We start from the raw sequence: 6,806 nt of genomic DNA, 5'->3' as shown, positions 1-6,806 counted from the left end.
TGGGCTGGTAGTGGCAGGTGGTTATTGCACAACAGCACAATGTCCTTTCTGCAATAATTTCTTACCTGACTAATTGCCACCCAGCTGTCAAATTTTGTTGAGCTACACAACAACCCCACCTTCCCATGCAAGTGCCGGGGTAGAACAAACTGCTGCACAAGTCGAGTCATCCCAGCACAGCCAATCAAGATGGCCGGAAACCGTCCACATAAACAAAAGAAGGATGGCAACACCCTGGGACAGAACATGAATAGGCAAATATCATGGGTCTAGTTCCATTTTAAAACAAACAAAAACTTAAATTTCCAATCTCCCCATCTGCCATTGCGGGCATCTTCCTTGGGAAAAAGGCTGGTGATCTACTACTGTAGATTGTGCCAGTATCTACAAGCCTAGGCAACCAAAGGATAATTATTTATGTCACCTATGGGGAGAAAAGGACACCCAAACAAGGATTAATCAAGTATTTTGAACTATAAAATTAGTCATTTTTTATTTTGGCTGCAGCAGTTGGATGGGGGTCAATGTGTCTGGTTGGACCAAAGTTTCAACTATATAATTCAATGTATACTATTTGATATTGCGTTCTTAAAAGGAAGATTGTTTGCTTGGCAAGTAATCTTTGCCTTGCAGTTAGGTTTACTAATTTTTTAATCCAAGAGAAATCACATATAAGAGTGAAAGCATGCTAGAGTACTATAAAGGCAATATAATTGTAGGTGGCTGATCTGTGGCTGCTGGGATCAAAATTGTATATGCCATATTGATTGGTACAAAATTCCTAATTCAACAGAACAACAGTCTCAGGCATCCTTCTAAATTATGCAAAACCTTAACCGTCCTGAAACACTACTAATACCTCCCTGCTCCTGGGCTGCTGCAGGTAATCAACCCATTAGGAAGGGTGGAATAACAGCTTTCCCTGCTGCCCAGTATGGTTGATCCCAGCAGCTCATGCATAGATCAAGTTTGTTTACTGAAGGCACACTTCTCCCAGTATGAGGTCTAAAAAAAAGTGTAATTAGCATGATGTTCAAAGCAAGGGTCACAAGGTCTTAAAGCAATGGGGTAAACATGACTAACAAAACATTGTAATGACTGCCAGGCAATCGGGTTTCCCCTTTCAAAAAGGTCTGTTCACTCCCAGAATGGACTGACAGGCTTCCTAATTTAGCACTAATTTGATTGATCTTTGGTTGATTTCATGGTCACACCTACATTCCAAAAGACTATTTTCTCCTTTAGACAGTGCTGGGGAAGTGACTTAGGCTATCCCGTAGCAAATTTATCCATTGCTTTAAAATAGGCTAAATGTTTTGTTTTTTTTGCTTATGAATCATTTTATGCTTTTTCTGCCTGTTTATTTTCTGATTTTATGGCTCCATGGACACTTTACAACATTTACCTAAAAGTACGTAAGAGAAGATTTGGCTGGACTAAGAATGGCTACACACTGAAAAAAAAAAAAAAAAAACAGGCGATGCAAATAAATATAATGCTCATGGATTGTTCACCACATATTTTCTTATAAATAAAAAGATATAAGCAACCAATCCAAGGTCTACAAATTCTATATACACTCACCATTCTATATAAACTAGTAACAGTTGCAACCAAATCTTTATTGCTCTGGTTACCATTATAAATCAATAAAATAAGCATAAGAAAAAAAAGTTCCTGGTTTGCTGTGCCTACTAAAAAGAGTGTTGAAGTTGTAGTTTCCAATGCTAAGTGAAAGATTTCCTAAAACAATATATTTTAACTAGCTGTAAATTACCCATTGTACAGGTAAAATGTTCTTTCATTTAGGAGTCATGCATCATCTGAGAATAGCGTGGGTCAGCTAAATGAGCATGTTGAATTAAAAAGCAAAACTTTGTTCTACATGTTCTTCATGCGAGAACAAAATTCAATGACAATGGCATTGTAAGCAAGTGTCCATAGGAGAGTATGCAGGAAGAGTTAGGAGGGTGGAGATCTAATGTAATCCAATGTAAAGCTATGCACTTCATGGTAAGTGGTCCTTTTCTCATGAAGTACTTTGTATTTTACTACCAAAAGCAGGCTGGGAGTAAGCAGATACTACTAAGGTGCTATGTTGTACTATGCACATCTTATGGTAAAAAATCAATTAACGTAACTGCAGATCCACTCATCAAAAGTGAATGCCCAAAACTGTTTTACATACTCACCAGGTCTACTCCTTATTTTTGACAGACACCTCTCAAAAAATGTCTGAAAAACAAAAATATTGCTTAACTAGCTCAACACAACCCTAATGCAGGCCAGCCATACACAGCCAAGTCACCACAATATATTGAAGTTACCATCAGTTCCTTGTATGTAATTTGATTGACCTATTCATTAGTTTGCAAATCTAAACTAGGACAAAGCCAACAGCTCTATAATGACCAGATATATGGTCAGAAAATAAAAAAAATAACCATAAAGAATACTTACAGTAACCATATTCCTGCATGACAACAAAGCATTTTGGTGAAGCTGTTTTGTTTAAAAAGGTAAAGATAATATCTAAAATGTCAGTTTTTCCATCATGTTATCAGTTATATCAGATATCATTCCTGAATGGTTGGAGGAATTGATTACTGTACTTGGCATGTCAATGCTTTTACACCTGCCACAGAACAAAACACCCTCTTTTACTATAAAAAAAGAAACCATTAGTTTCCCTATTCATACACCAAAGGTAGGGCATGTTATTTTATTCAAATCTTTGGTTTCCTTCAACTACTCTCTTGGGAAACAGCAGAACAGATCAGCTTTAATGGGAAGAATTTAAAAAAGAATGGCATGTTAAGTCAGCATTTTCTGTAAAACATTTATATATTAGATGATGAAAGGTGTTTAATGTATATGAATAAAACAGAATGAGAACAGCAAAAAACATATGATCTTTATTTCCAGAGGAGCTTCCAATAGAAGATATGACTGGGAGGCTCACATGCTTTACACAGGAGCAGCTAAACAAAGCCAAACTGATGCATAACATCACAGGCAAAAAAGAACACATGCGATGAGCAGGTGTCAAACTTCCTTTGTGTCTAGAAAACATAATGGCATCAGAACAGGTTTCATTCAGCAGTAAATTTAGGACTGGGATACACATTAAGGAGACGATATAAAAAAATAATGTGGTCACATTTAAAACAAAGCTACAGAATGATGCAATAGAGAAGTTTCAAAGCATTAAGCAAGCACTGCATTGTAGGAGTGGCATGCAATGAGACAAAGAGTGGGGATTTATAAACAGATAGCCAGTGGACCAGACAGGTGACTTTAAATAAGGGGTTATTAGAGCACAAAGTTGATTCTATTTTAAACAAAAAGAAATATTTTCTAGATCTAAGTTTGCAAACCCAACGTTCAGAAGAAAGCACCTGCAAAATTTTATCCATGTGTTGACTAACAAAATAGAAGGATACCAAAACACAAAACCAGAAAATCATGAGAACACAAAATGATGCAGTGACACAAAGAGAAAGCAGCAGAAAAGCACCTTTGTACAGACACCTCACAAAGAGAATGTCACACAATATCAAAGCATTGTTATAAAGTCCATGGGACACCCAGGAAGTAGATTTGATCATCATACACCAAACACTGTGCACTACAACTAAAAGCAAAGTTCACCTTTACTCAATCTGACACACAAGCAACCATTGCAATTATAAAAGCAACAAAAAAGCATGGTTGCAACAAAGAAAAGTTATCAAACCTGTAAAATGTCTTTAAAAAATGTTATTTCACAAAAATTTGTACACCTTGATGTGATGCCAAAATGAAAATCCTTCAACAAGTGAGTTGAGAATTACAGCTAGCTCAACAACCCCGAACCATGACTTGTCATTTTTCACATTGCAGCTATTTTCAGTTCACTCCATTTATAATAAGAAAAAAAAACAAGACTATGAGCCGAGTGAAGAATCCTTTCTGAATATAAAACCAAGCACATAGTAATGAAGCTGTTGTATACTAGGTTTCCAGAGATGCTAGGAAATGATTGTAGGAGTCTTGATAGCAGCCATTGCACAGCTTTTGCCTCCTTACTCCACCCAGTCTCCGCTGTCAGTGCGCAGCATCCATCTGTGTGATCCCACAAACAAGGTCCAGACAAGCCATGGGCTCTTATCATTCTCTACCTTGACCAGCAGAAATCACAGAACGCCTTTCATTTGTATAACCTGCATTTATCAATCCTGAAGAAAAGCTGGAAGCCCCATCATTAATCAGTGAGAATGTACTGAATTCATCCTTTGCTCTGCATATCCAGAGGATAACATCTCAGCATCATCATCATCATCATCATCACAAAGAGGTGATATAGGCAATATATAAAACAAGGGTGTGCACAACACACATACACACCTAGAGTGATTCAGCCATCTCCCACTCCCCGCCTCCCACAATTTCATCTCAAATACAAGCAACAGCATGGATTACTGCAAATCCCCGGCTACATCCAGCTATCACCATTGCTGTATTCTTCTGTATTTATGCAATAAATAAATCAATGTATTGCCATACAAAGCTCAATAACTGAGGAGGGGAACACCTAGGTACAACGCATTAAAGCGTGAACCAAAAGTAGGTGGACAGCAGTTTGAGGACCTGTGTTGACAACATTTTCAGTGCTTTTATATTGTATTGTCTATAAAAAATGTATTTGGAATCTGTAATCTCAAAATAAATCCTATTTACTGTCCATTTACTTTTGGTTCACCCTGTGTGTGTAAAGATGTGTGTGTATAATAAATATATATATATATATATATATATATACATATACACACACACACACACACACATATCCCCAATGTTCCAGATGTTACAATAATCTGGATGTATAAAATGAATATAGTTTAGTTCCTGGAATAAAGACAACTGGGTATTTATCCAACTTCACATGGTGAATGAATTAAAAAGAATCAGGTGTATGCTTTGTTGTTTTATTTCTTATCTGACAAAAGGAGAAAGGAATAAATTGATGTCACTTGATTTCAATACATCCATTTCGAGTTATATAATAAAGAAATTCACCAATGTAGTAAATTAAAAGACATCCAGCATGTTCCCTGCAGGTGACATATGGCCATGCGGGGCCCCTAAGCTTGGGCCCCAGTACAAATCATACAAGGAGGGTAAGGACATAACATTGAGATGTACAATGAGCGGTCGGAAGAAACCAATCCGGGAAAATCCTAATAAAGTGTCTATAATGTGATTCTATAGACAAGCTGCATTCTGCCAGCTGTCATAGAAACAAGTGCCAGCATGGAGCCAACCTCCTGTCATGGTGGGCCTAGCACACTGCCTAAGCCTGGTCCAGCCAGAGCCGCTGAGAGTAAACAAATTGCCTGCAAAGCTCTGATGGAGCTGTCATGTCTGGGTGTGTGTGATTTCCAGCTTTGGAGAGATTGCTGATCACAGGGAGCCATGTCCAAGAAGCATGCCAGGTTGTATTGTGGCCCTGGCAGGTATTGTAGCCAGCAGTGCCCAATGTATGATGTTCTGAGGAGACTTTCCAATGCCAGGCCATGGCAGAGCCCTGTGTGTGCCCTCCATAGAGGGCTGATGTGGGCAGCCATCATTACAGGTCCCCATAGAGTGATGCAGCAGCTCCCCGTACACTGCAGATGTGACCTGCCCGTACCTCAGACTAAGTCATGGCAGCCTCGCCCAGCTCCTTCCCTGGCTGCCCCCCGAGCCCCCTTCCCACCTCCCCTCATTGCTGTGGAAGCGCTAACGGCTGGCCGCCATTTTGAGAGGAGAGAAGAAGATGAAGGGAGGAGGAGGAGGCGGCGGCTGCAGCAGCCACATCGTCAGGACCAGGCCCGGCCCGCCGCTCCGTCCTTCACGGTCACCACGCAGCAGGTTAAAGAGCACAGCGGGCACTTACCGGAGGATTCATCCGAGCGCACCGCGCGGTGACGGGTAATGGCCGCTCCCGGGCCGGCTCCTCCTCAGGAAGGTCTTTAGAAGGGCGGTGTGTGTAGGCGGAGGGGGGAGAAGCTCCTGACACACGACGAGAACAAACCCCAAAACGGAGAAAAACAACGATGTAAAAAAATAATAATGGAGCTGAAGGGTTGGGCACGAAAGGCGAGAGGAAGCCGATTCCTTTTATTGTCACGGGTCGTTTCACCACGGAAAAGCCGAGCCGGTATCCCGCGCCACCCTCTCCTGCCTATCCCTTCCGCCGGGCACTGTGGGCAGCCGCCGCCGCGCTGTCAACGAAACGGAGATCAGCAGCGCGGTGACGTCATACAACCGCTGTAGGGGAGGAGGGAGCGACCGGCCGGCTGCAGGGGAAGAGGGGGGAGAGTAGGTGGAGTTTCCAGTCCGTGCATGCGCGGAGCCTGCGCTGCTATCTAGGCGTGGATGGCGGGAGAGAGGCGGTGAAGGGTGGGAGGATAATAGAGAATGACGCAGGGAGGGCGCACTGCGCATGTGCTGCTTTGCTGTCAGTCGTCCAGAAGTGTCATGTGAACTGCTCATATAGCGTCATTGCTGTCAAAACCCAGAACAAGGGTTTTATAGAGGTGGGCGGCGACATGCAAATTGTAAAGAGGCCAGAGAAGCTTCAAAAGGCTGCTGTGTGATAGTATAAAGGCAATGGGCCTGATTTAATAAAGCTCTCCAAGGCTAGGGAGGATACACTTTCATCAGTGAAGCTGGGTGATGCAGCAAACCTGGAATGGATCTGGTCTAAGGTTGAAAACATTTTCCAGCAAATAGCAAATGACTTTGAAGAAATACATTCCAGGTTTGCTGGATCACCCAGCTTC

General features: G+C 41.4%; 1 protein-coding gene across 1 annotated transcript in view; it reads right to left on the bottom strand.

Moving 5' to 3' along the window:
* The window catches only part of PAFAH1B1 (platelet activating factor acetylhydrolase 1b regulatory subunit 1), a 41,988-nt gene extending 35,667 nt beyond the window's left edge, over positions 1-6,321 (bottom strand). The window contains exon 1 of the mRNA XM_072429855.1: positions 5,918-6,321. The gene's annotated coding sequence lies outside the window, so the exon portion shown is untranslated. The remainder of the gene's footprint in view (positions 1-5,917) is intronic.
* Positions 6,322-6,806: the final 485 nt, after the last annotated feature.

The sequence above is a fragment of the Pyxicephalus adspersus genome, chromosome 1, assembly GCF_032062135.1.
Source record: "Pyxicephalus adspersus chromosome 1, UCB_Pads_2.0, whole genome shotgun sequence".
Taxonomy (NCBI): Eukaryota; Metazoa; Chordata; class Amphibia; order Anura; family Pyxicephalidae; genus Pyxicephalus; species Pyxicephalus adspersus.
This window is presented reverse-complemented; position numbering and strand designations above follow the sequence as displayed.